This window comes from Haemaphysalis longicornis, unplaced genomic scaffold, assembly GCF_048455015.1.
Source record: "Haemaphysalis longicornis isolate Haplotype H1 unplaced genomic scaffold, Haemaphysalis longicornis Haplotype H1 scaffold_9, whole genome shotgun sequence".
NCBI lineage: Eukaryota > Metazoa > Arthropoda > Arachnida > Ixodida > Ixodidae > Haemaphysalis > Haemaphysalis longicornis.
In genome coordinates this window covers 142,688,419-142,706,120 of record NW_027526460.1, presented here as the reverse complement: position 1 = coordinate 142,706,120, position 17,702 = coordinate 142,688,419, and the positions used below count along the sequence as shown (strand labels likewise).

Genomic DNA, 17,702 nt, shown 5'->3' with positions numbered 1-17,702 from the left:
CGAGTACGACGGGCGCAGCCCGGGGGCTTTTCGAGGGCTGTATAATGTCGTCGCTGAGCATGTCGTCGACTTGAGTCCGGATGGCTTCTCGTTCATGTGAAGAGACGCGGTACGGTGACTGTCGGGTGGGTCGGGCTCCATCTTCGGTTATTATTGGGTGCTTCGCTAGAGGGGTCTGACGTAGTTTTGCGCTCCACGAAAGACATTCGCTATAGCGACGCAGCTAAGCCAATAACTTGTTCCGTTGTTCTTGCGGTAGCGCCGGATTCACGTCGAAAGGCCGCGGGAGCTTGAAGGTTTCTACGGGTGTGCGTTCAAAGTCGGCGACCGCGATCACGTCACTTGCTTCTTGCGCTTCTTCGAGGAATGCAATTGCCGGCCCTTGTTTAAATGCTGGTACTCCTCGGTGAAATTCGTAACCAAAATGTGGGATTGGTGTTCCTTGAAGCGCGCAATGCCTCTTGCGACGGACACACCACGGTGGAGAAGCACCCTTTGATCAGTGTCTACGATAGCGTCGACGTCAGGAGCAGCATCTTCACAGTAGACTGCGACCATCAAGCTTGCGCGGGGTGGCAGGGTGACATGATCATCGGCAATCCTTACAGCAGCACGTCGTTCGGGGTTCGGTTCCGGCGTCATGGAGGGATTGGGGGAAAAAGTTATTGACTTGGTCTGCAGATCGATTATTGCACCGTTGTCCATCAAAAAGTCCATTCCAAGAATTACGTCGCGGGAGCAGTTAGGAAGAATGACGAACGCCGCAGGGTACGTTGTGCCGTCTATGGTGACGCGCGATGTGCACGTTCCACTTGGCGTCACGAGGTGGCCTCCTGCTGTGCGTATGTGCGGACCGTCCCATCTGGTCATAACTTTCTTCAGTTTAGACGCAAATGGTCCGCTCATTACCGAATAGTCAGCTCCCGTGTCTACGAGGGCGACTACGTCAAAGCCGTCAATGGACACCTTGACGTCAGATGCAGTCTTCCTCGAGTTCCGGGTTCGTCGGGGCGTCGTATCTCTGCTTGTACGTGTTGACGGTCGGGCACTGTGCATCGTCGTTGTCGTCGTCTTCTCAACGGACGTCTCGGTCAGGTCGGGTACGCGTCGCGCCGTGTAGCTGTCGTCGTGTTCAGGAGTCTCGTTACGGCTAGGTCGGGTCGTCGGGTTGAGGGCGTGTCGTGAATGATGGTCTTCAGCGAGTCGCTGCGTCGTTGGAGGGTTTTCATTTTTCCGCCGTTGTGCAACTTTACCTCCCGAAGTTGCTGCTTTTAGTTTCCCCCGCGTGGGCTGGGGGACCTTCCACGTGAGAAATCAGCAGTGCTGCGACGGTTCGATGACTGATACGGGCAGGGCGACGGTGAACGGTTGAAGCGGGCTGGTCCTCGGTTGGTGTTGGAGAGGTATTCTTCGATCTCAGCAGGGCGCTGGCCGTATCGGGGGCGTGGGGCGTCGACGGAGAACCCTCGCAAACCGAGCCTCTTGTAGGGACAGCGACGGTAGATGTGGTCGGCCTCTCCGCAGTGGTAGCACAGCGGGCGATTATCGGGCGTTCGCCACACGTCGGTCTTCCTTGGCGTTTGGTATTGGTCTACAAGGCATCGGGCGGGCGGTATTGGACGGCGGTATGGCTCGGCCTCTTGACGACGGGTTGGAGCAGGGCGGGGTTGACGAACAGCCGAGGAGTAGGTCATGGCTTGTGGTTCGCGGGGTGCTTCCGATGGCGTAGAAGTTCCCAGTGCGTTTTGGACTTCTTCTCGGATTACGTCGGTCAGGGAAGCCACTTGAGGTTGCGGCGTCGTTGGAAAAAGCTTCCAAAGCTCCTCCCTGACCACTGCTCGGATGGTCTCTCGCAATGTATCGGAGCTTCCATTTGCGGCACCGATGGTCTCCGAGAACAGCGCGTTGACAGGGCGGTCGTACTGCCTCGTTCGAATTTCTAGCGTCTTCTCCATCGCGGCCGCCTCAGACGCGAATTCCGCCACTGTCTTCGGAGGGTTACGGACTAGACAAGCAAAAAGCTCTTGCTTCACTCCTCGCATTAGAAACCTGAGCTTCTTTTCCTCGGTCATTTCAGGGTCCGCACGACGAAAAAGTCGCTTCATGTCCTCAACGAAAATCACGACTCCTTCGTTGGGGTGCTGCGTTCGAGTTTCAAGCAAAAGCGCAGCTCGCTCTTTTCTCACCGCGGTAGTGAAAGTCTTAAGGAACTCCCTTTTGAATTGAGCCCAGTCGGTCAAAGAGCTCTCATGGTTCTCGAACCAAGTTCGAGCAGCATCTTCTGAGTAAAAGAAGACATGCCGGAAAGTTTCTTCGTCGTCCCACCTGTTGAAGATGCGGACGCGCTCCAGCTTCTCCAACCATTCTTCGGGGTCTTCAGTGGGGGCTCCCCGGAACGATGGCGCTTCTCGGGGCTGCTGCAGGATGATTGGCGACGTTGTTTCTTGCACCATGGTGTTGGTTTCAGCGTTCCTTCTCTTGGGCCCTTCTGGCAGAAGACCGAACTCGGGTAGCAATCCTTGCAGTCAGGGGCTTTCTCTGGTTGGACTGGCTTGGCGGCTTCGAGATGTCGTAGAGGGCATAAAGACTTAGTACCCAGCACCTCCACCAGATGTCGCGAAGACAAGAACGATGCAGTTGTCTTGAATGAGAAACACGTTTATTGGAGCGAACTTGTGCTCCCCTAACAACTCAAAGGAATACAGAGGCGGCGAAGCAGCGGTCAACAAAGTGACTTGCACAGGCGAGTGTCGTCGAATCGAATGCTCCGGCGTCCGCACTGCAGGCTTTTTATCTTTCGGCGCGCGTGGTTCTCGAAACGTCGATTCACATCGAGAACATAGTAGATCCAAGAACATTATTCTGGGCTGTTCACGTTAGATCGAAATGCTCTCCCTATCACGACAGATAACACATGCGGCACAGAAAGAAAGAATGGAACACGCGCTTCCCTTGGCGCAGAGATAATGCAGACCGGCGCAGCCGGGCGGTAAAAGCAAAACACAAATAAACAAACCCAATGTATGGTTCGCGGCAATATATTGCTTCAAGTGGGTATTGTGGCGAGGGTTTCGGTGACGACTGATGACGTGCTGATGATAGGTCGGCCTGGTAACTTTCACATGCCAAGCTGTTGACACGTTGACGTCCGGATATGAGCTGGTCCTGCACGCAAAGCAGACGGAAATTAATTGCGCAGTCCTTCGCCGCAACAGCTGCTGCCTCGACTGTGTGTATTACAGCATTTCTAGTTTTTTTTTGCGAGAGTTTGCCTTACGGCATAACAGTTATATGTACAACATCACATTTGTGTCACGCAGAAACGTAAGCAGAGACCGGTACTGCGGGCCCCAGATCCACCGCTGTAGATCAGGGGGTCTCCCAGGATGGAGCCCTGTGCCTCGGAGGTGTTGCAGGCGAGAGGTTTGCAGGGCAGGGCAGGTCCATAGAAGGTGGCTCGTGTCGGCTTCGGACGCAGAGACCATACAAAAGAGACAGGTGTCCGCAAACGGTGAATGATAGCGGGCAGGCCAAGCGTGGGTCACTGCTGGGGATAATGCCACCCCAACTCGAAGCCTCCGCAGCAGCACCTCCTCCCAGCGAGCGAGCCCACTGGAGAGGTGAGTTCCACGCGGTGGAAGTAAAGCACGCGTGGAGCGGCGGAGGCTCTCCTTCTCCACCAGCAGTTCTTCTGGAGTGGACACTGGAAGAAGTGGTAGCGGCCGTGAAAGGTCTATACGGCGACAGGCGCGATCCGCCGCTATGTGGGCAGGAAGCATGTCCCGGCGAACCCACAAAACACGCACAGGGCATGGGTATGTGTCCAGGATGGCGTGAATACGTGCCGACATGCTGGTGCTACGCGCAACGCGACGTAAATCACGTATCGCTGTCGTTGAGTCCGTGTAAATTTCCAGTTTCATGCCGGTAGTTACTGTCGATGCAAGTGCTTGAAGACCATCCCGAATAGCAGTAAGTTCTGCCAACAGGCTTGGTAGAGGTCGGAGGGTCTCGTAGGCGCAGGTCTGGTTTAAGATTGGGTAGAAGGACAAGCCAAGGCTGTGGTTACGAGGGAGTCGTGTGCCCCGGCGTCCACAAATCCCTGCATGACTCGTGGCCGCGTCGCAGGCGCCCAGTGACCGACATGAAGTAGGGCTGCATCCGGAGGTTGATGAAGGCCAGAGGTTCGGACATGTAGCCTTGCCAGAGGCTTGTTGTCCGTCACCTGATGGTAGAGCCAGGGCGGCCTTGCGACGGAAATGGCTGGCATCGTATTCGGCGGCTGGCCCATGTACGCGGCCAGAGCTGCCGCCTCTGGAACCAGCCCACGTTTCAGCAGGCGTGCAGAACGATGCTGATGAATGAGTTCATCAAGCGTGTTTAGCTGGGCTTCGGCTTGTAGCGGTGGAATTGGTGTTATGCGAGGGAGGCCAGTAATGGTGCGCATGGCGGCCCTGTTGATGGCCTCAAGCCGAGCCCAGTCCGCTTGCTTCATGTGCTGAAACTGTGCCTGATACACAAGCCGTGGCTGTAGTACGGCGCGCACTAGGAGACGGGCAATCGTCCAGCAGGCCCCGCCAGACTTCTGCGAGATGCGGCGAACGAGGTGGAGCATCTGTCCGGCTTTCTGTCGAGCAGATCGTAGCCACTGAGCTGCTGACCTTGATGACGATATTTCTAGTCCTAGGACCCGAAGACGGTCAACCGGGGGGTGTCGTTCCCATTCAGTTGCAGTGAAATGGGAGACACAGCAAGGAGGCGGCGGCCCCAAGCGTTGGCCACGGGAAGTAAAGCAGTCTTCTCTTGCGAGAGAGTGAGGCCCGCATACTCGCACCACCTCTGGCATTCTGTTAGTGCTTGCTGGAGGCACTCGGCTTGCCGTGACAGGTCTGGATGCACTGACCACACCGTAATGTCATCCGCATACATGAGGAAATATAGATCTCGGATTGAAGCAAGGTGCCAAGCTAGCGGCAACATGACGGTGTTGAAAAGAAGCGGAGACAGAACAGACCCTTGTGGTACGCCTCGGACTGGTGTAAAGTGACCGAAACTTGCTCCGTTGATGCGGATGGAAAAATAACGGTGTTGAAGGAAGTATCGGACGAAATCGCAGACTTTGTCTGGAAGGTGGAGGCCATTGAGAACTTGTAGGATGGCAGCGTGACTAACGTTGTCATACGCCTTGCATATGTCCATGGCGAGCACAGATCTCACACGGCGTCATCGCCCTCCAACTAAAACCATAGATGAGAGGTATTCCAACCCATCCTCAGTACCGAGATAGGGCCTGAATCCAATTTGCGCCGGGTGATACCATTGGAAGGTATCAAGCCACCACTGAAGCCGTGTTGCAAGCATTCGCTCTAACAACTTGCACAGCGTCGATGTCAGGGCGATGGGGCGCAAGTTCTGAAGTACATGTGGTGGTTTCCCGGGCTTTGGAATGGGAACAATATCCGCCTGAAGCCAAGAGTCAGGTAGTTGACCGGAGAGCCACACCTGATTAACCGAGTCCAAAAGCGGCACGAGGGCTGGGTCGTCGATGTTCTTGTACACCTCGTAAGTTAAGCCGTCGGGACCCGGAGCAGTCCGCTGTTTAGCGTGATCGATCGCTGCCAGGAATTCAGCCACTGTGAACGGTGCCTGAATTCCCAAAACGGCTTCATGAGTAGGCCGTAATCCAACATCGTTCGGCAGGGGGAACGGAGACGGCATGGCCACTGGGACAACATCAAATGCAGGAAACAAGGCCCGAGCAACGTCGGGGGCGAATTGTGCCGGATCCTTGTTTGACGCAATACAAGCGCTGGCAGCTGCATCCGGAGGGCGACTGCCCGATTCCATGGCGCGAAACGTGCGCCAGACAGACGCCGTTGAGGAATATGGGCCTAGAGAGGCGCACCAGTCAAGACAGCGCTGCCTCGACAGTCTTTTTTCGTGCCGTCTGGCAGCAGCGGTAAGGCGCTGATACTGAAGCCTGGCTGGTAGGGACGAAGGATCCCGTGCGGAAATTAATTCAGCTTGCTTGCGCTGCGCCCAAAGCTGCAGGAGCCGAAGATCGGGCTTTGGGCGGGACTCCTCCACCCACGTATGTTGAGAGGCGTCCATGAGGACACGCCGAAAAAGAGCGGTGGGGTCCGGGATGGGCGCCGAGAAGGATGCATTCAGTGTGGAACGGAAGGTGTCCCAGTTCACCACTGTGCAACGGCGACGAAGGCGACCCGTCGACTCTGGCATGAGGCCCAGGCGAATGGGGTGATGGTCGCTGCCCGAGCAGTCAGCCTCACGTTGCCAGGATACGGGTTGTGCACCCAGCCACCACGACAAGTCAGGTGAGTACGGTGGCATCCGTGCGTGCGTACACCGGCGTGTCGGGCAAGAGATGTCGTTCAGAAGCGTGAAGCGGGCATCGCTGAAGTGTTCCAGTACCACACGACCACGCTCACTCGAGGACGGATATCCCCAATCACAGTGCGGAGCATTGAAATCTCCTGCCACAAGTATGGGGCACCCAGGGTTGTTTCGCCGAAGTGCGGTAAGCCAACCCAATCGTAGGCGGGGCGCACGACCACTGTGAGGGCGCACATAACAGGAAACCAGGATTACCGCACAACGAGGAAGTTGCACCTTTACCGCTACCACCTCCTGCCAGGCTGTACACCATGTGTCCAGAGGGATGGGGTTCTGAGGAAACCGAGATTGGACATAAATGGCCGCCTTGCCCGGAGTAGTAGAAGTGGAGCTGCACCGGCGATCAGGAATTGATGGCTCCGCGTACGCCGTAAATTGCGGCAGGCGTGGGAGAGAGTTCGTCTCCTGAAGTAAGAAGGCCCAAGCATGGAGCTTGCCCAGACGGAGCCTTTCACGGAGCTCTCCAATTTTCGTAGAGAGGCCCCGACAGTTCCACTGTACAATGTACTGTTGCGAGTCGGGCATATTGACGGAGTGTTTAGCGAAGTTGCGCAGCAAGTACAGATACGAATGACTGTAGCTGGTGCACCACAAACTGGAGAAGTTCTTGGTGGGTTAATGCAGAGGAGGCTGGCGGTGAGGGAATGGAGTTCGTGAGCGGGGCGCTTTGCTGATGCTTGGAGAAAAGTCGATGCGGACTTGTAGAGTCTTGGGACGATTGAGGTAAGCGTTGCTGGCGGCGAGTTAATTGAGACTTGCGCTTGGTGAGTTTGGTAATTTCACCATGCAGCATAGCCAGCTTTTGGTCCAGGGCAACAAGCTCGTCTTCCATAGGGGACGAAGGAACCTCAGAAACAGGTTGCCGACGATGGCGCGAACGGCGAACAACGTCTCGATATGTTGGCTGCGAGGGAGGTTCTGCGGCTTCCTCCTCCATTGCATCCTCATCCTCCTCCACCAAGCAATCGAATCGGTTGAATGTCGAGGTTTGGTTTGGCTGAGAACGAGCACGCCATGCACGACGCTTAGCACGTGTTGCCTTACTCTTGGTGGGACAGCCTTTATCGGTGATCTCGTGATCATCAGAGCGGCAGAGACCGCACTTAAATTTTGGCTCTTGAGACGATGCCGTTGCGTCCTCACGGGCATCCGGAGCTGGGAACGGGCAAGACTTGCTCATGTGACCTTGTCTAAAACAACGGTAGCAGTGCACTACCCCTGCTTTATATGGACGAGGTCGAAGTACACAGCCATTGTAGAAAAGGCGGTTGGGGGGATCAAGCGAGCCCAGTAGCGTAACGAGGCAAGTGCGTCCGGATCCCATATACCGTACAAGAAGCACTTGATGTGTGTCACATTTGATGTTGTCACGAATGTAGTCCGGATTCTCGCCGGGGTCTACACCCGCGACGACATAGCGGCGGATGTCGGTGCCTGAAACCAGGTACGCTTGCACTTGTAGAATCGTGTCGGCTGTGAGAGCTATGTGCTGCAGTGAGCAAAGCTTTGCCACGGCGTCCAGAGTCGGCACCCACACGGATACCGTGTTTGTTGGCCGATGATAAGCATATCCGGTGAATCCACTGGTGCCGAGACAGCTATCTAGCAACGTCTGCAAGGTCTTGGTGGAAAGATTCAGAATATTGAAATGCTGCCGTGGCTTGATGGCAACTTTGTATCTGGATGAGTGCTGGGCTTAGGGCAAAGATGTTCGTGGGGTAGAAGTCGTCGCACATGTTTTTGCGGGAGGTGGTGACGAACCTATCTCCACTAAGGATGCAGGCTGCTGAGTGTTGCCCGGTGCACAAGCCCGCTTCGCAGCAGGCGGTAGGGTAGCTGCCTCTGGCACACCAGTAGTCTTGTCTAGTTGAGTGCGTTTCAGCCATACGTCGGTGCACTCCGTTATTCCATAATGCCGCTTTGTGATTTTACAGTATAATGAAACTGTTTTCTGCTAATAACGAGCACTGTTTTGTGACACCCTTATAGGGAAGTTTTTCATGTATACTGCAGCTTTTTGAAGCAATGACTCATTTCCATCTTCTTTGGATTGGGGGCATTATTTGTAACTTCTTTTTCTCTTGCGTAATACATCGAAAGTATTATTGTATATGCCCCATTTTCTGGGGCGGAAGACCGAGGTGGTCATGTTTTTTTTCTGCAAAATGCTCAAATTAAGAATTCGCTTGTTCCCCAATACCACCACAGCACGTAACGTTAGCTGGTTAAAAGGGGACATAGTGAATGTGTTGTGCATTCTCCTTAAAACCGTGTAGTAGAGGCATGCACAGAGGCCTAAATGAGTAATATGAGCATGATTAAACAGGACAATCCTTGCGGTTGCGTGAGTTACTATATGATTATGACAAAATCCAGCGCAAAAATAATTGACTCAGGATATAAGAAGAACAAACTAGGCTAACACTGGCCTACAACTATGTTTATTTTGTATTCCAAACAAACTATGATGACATTGTAAACGCACCAAAAATACCTAATGATCTCCGCGCAAACATAACGACGTGTCGCCTACACGCATCATGAAAGTAGTAGTAAACTATAATTGAATCGTTAAGCACGAGTGTCTCTCCAGATTAAGAATACAGTGATGACCGCACGTCCGATGCCCCCATTGGACCGCAGATGTCCACCGAGCACCCGTCGGACATCCGCAGAAAGTGGGCGGGATTGCTATAGGCGTCCGTGCGATGGCCTGGTGCAAGGGAACGGCTTATCTCAGGGACATCCGACGGCCGTCCGAGCCAGACATCCGGCGGATGTTTAAAATCGGACATTTACGAACGAATAAGGTACAGGGGATGTCCTGGAGATAACGACATACGGATTCCGGACGTTCAGCGGACGTCCAGTTATTCCGAATGTTGAGTAATCGAGTTTTCAGCAAACTTGAGAAGCTATACTTGCAGCAAACTTGAATGCTTTTGGATAACAGGACTTGAAGCACTACTCCACCGCTAAGTAGTACTTGTAGTAGTACTTGTAGTTGCGCTAAGTAGTAGCCCCCTCTGCATCATCTTCTGATAATACCCAAATTTTAAAGACTTGCACCACGCACTTTGTGGGCAGACAACTCTACGCCCTATTTATATTTATGTTTGCAAGAGCGCGAGCAGTCATGTGCAAGGTAGCATAGTACTATATAAAGCCGCGAGCTGATTATCATGACAACTTTTCACTACGGACAATGTATACACCGAGCTGTCGTGTCGGCGCAAACATAATAGGTCGAAGCATCAATTTCACCGAGGTAGTAACTGGATGCGCCAAACAATTCGTATTTACGTCGACACGGCAGCCCAATGTGCATGCATGGTCTTTAGGGAAAAGTTATGATAATCAGCTTCAACTTTACACAGTACTATGCTACTTGCACCTGACTGATCGCACTCTTCCGAACATAAATATAAATACGGTGTGGAGTTGTCTGCCTACAAAGTGCGTGGCGCAAGCCTTCACGTTTAGCGTTGTACCAGAACAAGATGTAGAGGGGCTTTTGTGTAAAGTATACTTAACGTTTCAATATTGCTTCAAGCCATGTTATCAAAAAAGTGCTCAAGTTTGCAGCATGTTGAGGGTCTCAAGTTGACTGAAAAAAAAAACTATAACCTATAACATTAGATGGATCTTTACCGAATTTATTTATGCAAGTGCCACGTCAAGTGCTAGAAAAGAACTTCAAGCAACATACGGTAAAGGACCAAAAATAAGATTGGAAAATATTGAACAGTAAGGCAGGCTGCCGAAAACAAAAATATTTATTAAAATTTTGCAGCATATATTCCAGGTTATACCTTGCAACGTATGGCACGCGAAACAGCTGAAACGAAGTCCTAAAGCTTGAAAAATCTTGACTGAACTCTTTATTGCTTAGTATTATGAACTCCGATGTAAATACAACTTTGCACGCGTCGATCTCGACTGATTCCAGGGACATATTAGCTCAAAACTTGCCACAATTTTTAAACCTTCAAAACCAAAAGCAACCATTAAACACATCCTTTCGCAGCCACACAGAGAAAAAGTCAAACGAATGGGAATTCAAAATTTATGGTGCATCTTCTCACGTTTGAAGCTATATTAATATACACATTAAAACGATTTTAGATGGCTTTTGAACTATTTTTATTAGCTCGAAGCTGCCGTAAATGTAGAGGCATGTAGAACGTGCCACGCATGCTTAAACACCGATGCTTGACGCGACATCGACTGAATCCTTCAAAAATAATTTTTCTACGTGACATCAGAGATCCTTTACAGATACGGGTGTCGGCACGGGGGTGAAAAGGGGACATATCCCCCCCCCCCTACCACAAGCCGAACCGGAACTTGCCCTCTCTCCCGTCCTCTCCTTCTTCTCTGCGATTCAATGGGTTTGCCCCCACCAGACAAAATCCTGCCGACGCCCATGTTTTTTTCTGACACTTCATACCGAACTTTCTTTCACTCTCGAAAATTTGCACAGGTATAAATGGTGGTTTAGTGATAGGATTTGCATTAATTAACTAGATTCCTTTGACCTCATCTTCTTACAAGATCCGCTGTCTTGCCTAACAGCATAATCAATGTCGTACAGGGTATCCGGCAGAGCAGCTGTCGGGCATCAGCCAGGCACAACATTCTAAAACAACTCTGACAGCGTAAAATTTGTCATTCAGCAATGGAATGAGGGGGCAGGCAGTACGCTGAGCACTGTGATGATGCCATCGAGGCTCAAAGTTTAAAAACCAATTTTGGGGCTCCAAGGTGCGAAAGCTACATTTGGGCTATGAAACGACACATAGCGCAGGGCTCAGGTCAATCTTGACCACCTGGGTATCATAATGTGCGGTGAAATATCGACACACGGGCGCTTTTCCTTTTCGCCTCCACTATAAAACCTGTTCTTGGTCTTGTCTGCACAATGCCATAGTAACTGCGGCTGGTTCTCAGGCACAAGTTGCCGCCACTACTTGGCCAGGCGCAAATCCCCAACAGTTGAAAACAAATTTGGGTTTCGGCCTAGCAAAATTTGGTCTAGCATAGCTTACGACGGGCATCAGGAGAGGTAACAACATTCCAGCCGACGCCCTCAGCCCTATCTTGCCGTTGTACACCCCGGTTTCTGCCTACAAAAACGACCCCAATTCCATGGGGATGAGGACGAGCCAAGAACGCAGCGCTCTTCGAACACTTCCTCTCTGCAGCTCAATGACGTCCTCGGTCCTGGATCGTGGGTTCCCATCGTTCGTGACGTTGACCCTATATCAAAGCAAAAACGTCCATACCTCAGTGCATTTTCCAGGCGTATTGCCTTCCGCATTATTTACCGCCTCTCTCGTCCAGGAGTTCGTGCCCCACAGCGTCTCGTTGCCGAGAAATCCATCTGGTCGGGCGCAGTACCGACGTGCGCACATGTACCCAACCCTGCTTAGCCTGCCAGCAATTTTACGTCCCTCGCCAGGCAACATCGCCTTGGGCCGTTTTTCTGTCGCTGGACTCAAATTTCTCAAAAAAAATTAGCAGTGGCTTAGTTCGGCTATGCCAGGATACACGTAGTGTGATCTAAAATTCAGATGATTATTCATAGCTTTCTTGGTTGTCTAGGATTATCTTGATCACATGCTTACTGCTGTTTCAATGACACACACACGGTATACGAATTATGTGACACATGTATATTTATCAAGCGGCTCCGTCGCAGCGTCACCAATTGCCCCACAGCTAAGCTGGTTCCACAGGCGCACGCCGGTGTTGCTGCGACGCACGAGCCATCGGTTCCACACCCAGCCACCCCTAGCATGATCAAGTGGACCGGGCCGCCAAGTGCGGAACGGAGGTCGGCGAAGACACTGGGTGCGTGGGGTGTGTGAGAGAGGCCGGGCAGCAAGAAACGTTCTGTGCGCCGTGTGAGGTCACTGCTCCTCGCGCATGAGCAGCACGGCTCTCTAGGGGCCACGCGAAACTTCTTAACCTGGGCCAGTGTAGCTCACGCTACAAAATTACTCGGACCCAATCGGCCAACTCCCACCACCATAGAGCTATCGAAGACCTTTGGAGAATCTAAAATGGAAGTTATTTTCCAAATGACCATATATTGCCGTTGTACTCGCGGTGCGGCCGTAAAACTCGGAACAAACGGCCACACCTTTGCATCTTAACTACCATCGATAGTTATACACGCTGCTCGTATGCTGCTCCAATCGAAGATATTAGAGCTGAAATTGTTGCTCCCGCGGTTATTTTACATCAATCGCTCGTTTTGGTGTGGCGGCAAAGATTATCACTGACCGTGGCCGTCAATTTGAGTCCACAAATTTTCATAGCTTGACATGCCTACTTGGCGCCACCCGCCTAAAAATAACCGCGTGGTATCCTCAAGCAAACTACATAGTAGCCATGTTTTGTCGTCCCCTCGTGGTATTAGTCATGGCTTACGAATTATCTGAGCCGTAGACAGTTCACCTTCGTCATGTTCTGCTCAAGTTACCCATCACCAAAGATGATCTTGGATACTTCGTACCTCGCATGGTCGACGGCGCGTCGCTGCGCTTTCTGGCCGACTTCCTGTCCCCTCGAATTCAAGGATAACCTCTCCCCTCCTTGCGCGTCCTACGTCAATAAGTGACGGTGGTTTTTCCCTCCGATTCGTGCCCCACCACCACGACCGTGTCGCACTCAACATACCTTTTTCCGCCAAAGTCTTCATTATAGCCAAAACATATTCATTCGCCTCGACAGTGCACAGCGGCTACTCCAACTACCCTACACTGACCCTCATCTAGAAAATTCATGCTGCCTCAAGACGTTTACTGTTCGAGTAAAGGGTGGCGACGCTGTCGTTTTTATCGATCGCCTCAAGCCCGTTTTCCTCGCATCCACCCATGCGTGCAATTTCGTCACGCTTCCCCAGATCCTCCTTCAACAACGCCTCTGCCCGCACCACCAGCCGTCAAACTCGCTGCCAGCCACTGGCGTAAAAATGAACGGTGATCCAAGTTGGGCTTGACGGCGCGTCTCATATCTCCCCGGCCATCGCGACGCCTCGTTCATCGGAAATTTGGGAGGATGTTGTGTTGATTGAAGCACGGGTTATAATGGCGGCTTTGGCAGGGGCAGTCGCCACTTCCTGCTGCGCGCCTTCGTAAGAGCTGCGGTCTGTTCACTTAACGTAAGGACGAAAGGACGTAAGAGACGTTCTCCTGGGCTTGACTCCGGGCTTGTCTTCTGCCCGGATGAATATTATTGTCTCTGTTCTTGTGTATTGAGCTAACCCGCATACAAGATTTCAATCCTCTGGGAGGGCGGGGAGCGCAGCTGGAGGTGCTCAATACTTGAGTCGTAGATGTTTCAGCAATGCTACGCCTGCAGGTGCTTGTGTGGGTCGGATGCGTTGACTGTCACGGTTACTTTAAGTCAACGGTATGGCGGACACCCGTCGGGCTGTAAAGGGTCATTGTGAGACAAAAAGTACGCCGATAACAGATAACGAAAACAAACACTTGAGGTTTCGGCGCCCAACACGAGTTCCTTGTTCACATTGACCTGTGCCGCTGTGAACACGTCAAGTATTTCCTTTATTACCTGTGGTCGGCGTCCTTTTACTCTCACAATGCCTGCAATTGTTTCCGGCCCTCGTTGAAGATGCCGCTGTGTCTGTGCACTTATAATTGGGCCAAGTGCTTGTTTGACTGCCTTGAGTGAATTTGCCGATTGTTTCTAAGCCTCAGTTAGAGAAGGAGAGGTATGCAGTAGCGTAGGTAAATCTTCACATGAGAAGTGCTCGTATCAGCCTTCTATCTTGTTTTTGTATGCCCCCTTCGTGCTTACAGATCTGCAGGACATCTGTTTCACGGATTTTTATTGAGAAGCTGGGCTGAATGTCCTAGCCGTTAAATGTACAAACACGGGCTGAATATTTAGAGCCAAAGGATGCATCCTCACCGTATAAAGTGCGGATTTCTGAGGTGTGCGTTAAAGACTTACTGGCACAGCGTAAGAGTGAACCATGTCATTGGCTTGTTAAAGAACATATCTTGTATATTTCTTATGAATCACCTTATCAATTTATTTCTCGTGAATTTCCTATGAATTGTACAATTCTTACAATATCACCATGATGTGGTGTTGTCTGCATGTGGCGTTGTGGGGATGACGTGTGCATTCGGAGAATGCTGTAAAACACACTGTTTGGCACGTTTGTGCATGCTTCTTCTAGAAATTAGAGCGGGCGATAAAAATAACGACACATATGGAGCAGGGCAGGACAAGCCCGATATTTGTGTGGAAGATCGCATCCTGATTTCAGAGTAAGTCGAGTACGTCATCATCATCCTTAACAAAAGCAACAGCAGCAGCCTCCCTAGGTCATACTTAGCCAGTCAGGTGTATAGGGTCATAGGTGAAGTCATCGACTTTGTGGATGGCCTTGGGTTGGTAAGATAATCGGATATGTAAGAGCAAACGCGATGGCCGTGTACAGTTTGAATTAGTAGGGGTATAACAGCTGAGAGCAAACCGTCATGAAGGTGCCTTTTATGTCGAAAGATAGGATGGCAAAATTGAAAGTGATCAGTAGCGAGAGCCAGCACTTATACATCTAAGGAAGGAGAATGTCGTGGGTTCCCAGCTGCTTCCGGGACCGATGCCATGCGCCGTGCAGGAAAGGCCGCTTTTTTCCCGGTAGACGAAATGGAATGTCGCATGGGGAATAGGCGTTCAAGCTAAGAAGCCGTTCGAGACGTCTAAGTATCAGTTGTTGGACCAACTTGTGCACGCAAGATGTGATAGATATCGGGCGTAAGTTTTTCGACACGACGGGACCCTTGGGCTTGGGTAAGAAGCGTATATCAATGGCCTTGTGTATGGGGAGGGAAGGCAATCATAGCTTTGTGGCTGCTAACTTTCCTAAATTGGCTCCTATACTTTGTTAACTTGATAACTCGAACCACCGCGCTCCGCATGGTGGTTCAGTTATCTGACAACTCCGGGCTCTGAAATTTGCTGCGACCTGATTTCGCCACTCATGACTCTCTCAAGGGCGCTACCCAGGGGGTTGGTCAAGTGGTGACGGACGCGCCGGAGAAGTTCAACCAAAAGCTCTAGAGCAGATGAACGGAATGTTCAACTAGACCTTCGCCATTATTATTAACAATTACGCGGTAGCCATTAGCAACCGCGTAATTGTTTCGCACCGCCTATTTTCGGCACCTCACGACGAGCCTGCTTCAAACATAAACATCTAAAGTTTTCATGTATCTGCCTGCTTTACTGCAAGTGTAGTCGGTAGGCATAGCCTTCCGCCGTCCGTGCCCTGTAACCTCTCCTTTCACTCCCTCCCCTCACAATCTCCTCTTTCTCTCTCGCTTTTCTCGTGTCGAATTGAGTGCATGTTTCTTCAGTGCAACTCAATTACCCCGACTTTACACTGCCCGGGAGCTATCCGTTGGCACACCGCGCATCTTTTTCTTTACTTTTGCTCCTTGTTCTGCAACGAACCACACAAGGCTGAGTTCTGTTATTTTTTGTTTCTTTTTATCTCCTTTCTTAACACTTTTTCTTTCATTTACTTTCTTAAAAATCATGCCAACGCGCATTATTTGTTAAAAGAGCGCGTGTACTCTTGTGTGAACGCTAAACAATGTGCACATGAACGACCGAAGCGAGCAGTGGTAGTAGTTATGATGGTTCTGCATATATATACTTCACGGTTAAGTATTGTTTCACTTCGGCCTGGCGGCTGAATCACGTTTCAGACAGACAGACAGACAGACAGACAGACAGACAGACAGACAGACAGACAGACAGACAGACGGATGGATGGATGGACGGACGGACGGACGGACAGACAGACAGACAGACAGACAGACAGACGCCCTTCTCGTGTTTAGGTAACCGAAGAAAGAATTTCGTATTTCAAGATGCTTAACCCCGCTTATCTGCACCGTATAATGCTGCAGAGCAAGCATTCTAATTATAAAAGTGGTTTACAGCGTGATGACTTAGGGAGATAATAAATCCGTACAACGTGTAATGAAAGAGGGAGCGTTTGATTGAGCCGGATATACCGTCATTCTTAAGTCCCTTCATTTCTCTACGATGGCAGCGCCCCCATTTTACGCGTGGTTCGTTTCAGGTAACTGACGGATCTACGTGCTTTGTCCCCGCACAATAGTGCCCGTGCGTCACTCCAGAGAAGGATTATCCCCTGAACACTCGAGTAGCTTTATTTAGGCCGGGCGCGGCGCTTCCGACGTGGCAATCACAGTTCCTCCGTCGCCGAGCCTTGACGACTCTACGCTAAGCTGGTATTTAACCAACAGGCGGTCCCTCATCAGCGCTGCGGCCGTCCGTTAAACGGCCTTGCAATTAGCGCCGCTGGAACCCGAATCGCGAGCTGTCCGAATCACAGGCTACAGTCGCTATCGGCGAAGGAAGAGAGGAAGCCGCGGACTGGCGACACACAGACGGCCCTTGTGACGTCAGCATCAATTAGACGAAACTGATGCGGCAGCTCTGGATAATTGGCTCTTTACGGTAATCAGAGTTAAAGAGCGGGGCGAGGGGAGAATCTGCCCACGCAGGTGGTGTGCGCGCGTCTCTACTTTTGTCTCACAGCGCTCTTGGTATCAACAACACCCTCTGGATAGAATAGTTGAGCGCTCCAGTACAAGGGCCAGTGCAAACCCTACGCTGGTGGGCGGCGTTTATAGCCGTAAATTTGGTTTCCTCGGCATAATGGAACTCCAAACAGGTGGCAGGCCTAAAGCGCTTTTTAAAAGAATGGCGAAAACACGGAATTTCGCGAGAGAGAGAGAGAGAGAGAGAGAGAGAGAGAGAGAGAGAAAGAGAGAGAGAGAGAAGAATCTTTATGAGAAGAAAGTAGAGAGGGTCTGTCAGCATGTTGTAGCCTATTGGCGGTGAGCGCGAACACAGGCGGCGCTGTGAAGCGCGCCTCCGTGACGTCAGCTTAGGGATTCTCGCATTTGTCGTCTGCTTCACTCAGGCTCGCTCTCCCTGCTGTTTCTTTGCGCTCGGTCAACGTCTGATGCTTGTTCGCACCAGAATTGGCGTGTGGGTAACTTTTTATCATAATAATAGGCTTAAAATCGCATACACTAGCTCATGGTGTCAATTAGAGTATAGTTTTGGATACCGCTACGGGAGAAACATTGCCGGCGCCACCCCATTCCTTGCGAAGCCGGTACTGTGCGGAATGCGAAGAGTCGGAGCTATGCGTCAGCTTCTCATGTAAACATTCGAACAAAAGGAACAGTCAGCTGCTAATAACC

General features: G+C 51.4%; 1 protein-coding gene and 1 pseudogene across 1 annotated transcript in view; one reads left to right on the top strand and one right to left on the bottom strand.

Annotated features, from left to right (window-relative positions):
- LOC144151732 (uncharacterized) overlaps positions 1 to 17,702 on the top strand; it is a 232,278-nt gene that overhangs the window by 84,821 nt on the left and 129,755 nt on the right. The gene's annotated exons all lie outside the window — the stretch shown is intronic.
- On the bottom strand, positions 857 to 2,582 carry LOC144153470 (uncharacterized; annotated as a pseudogene).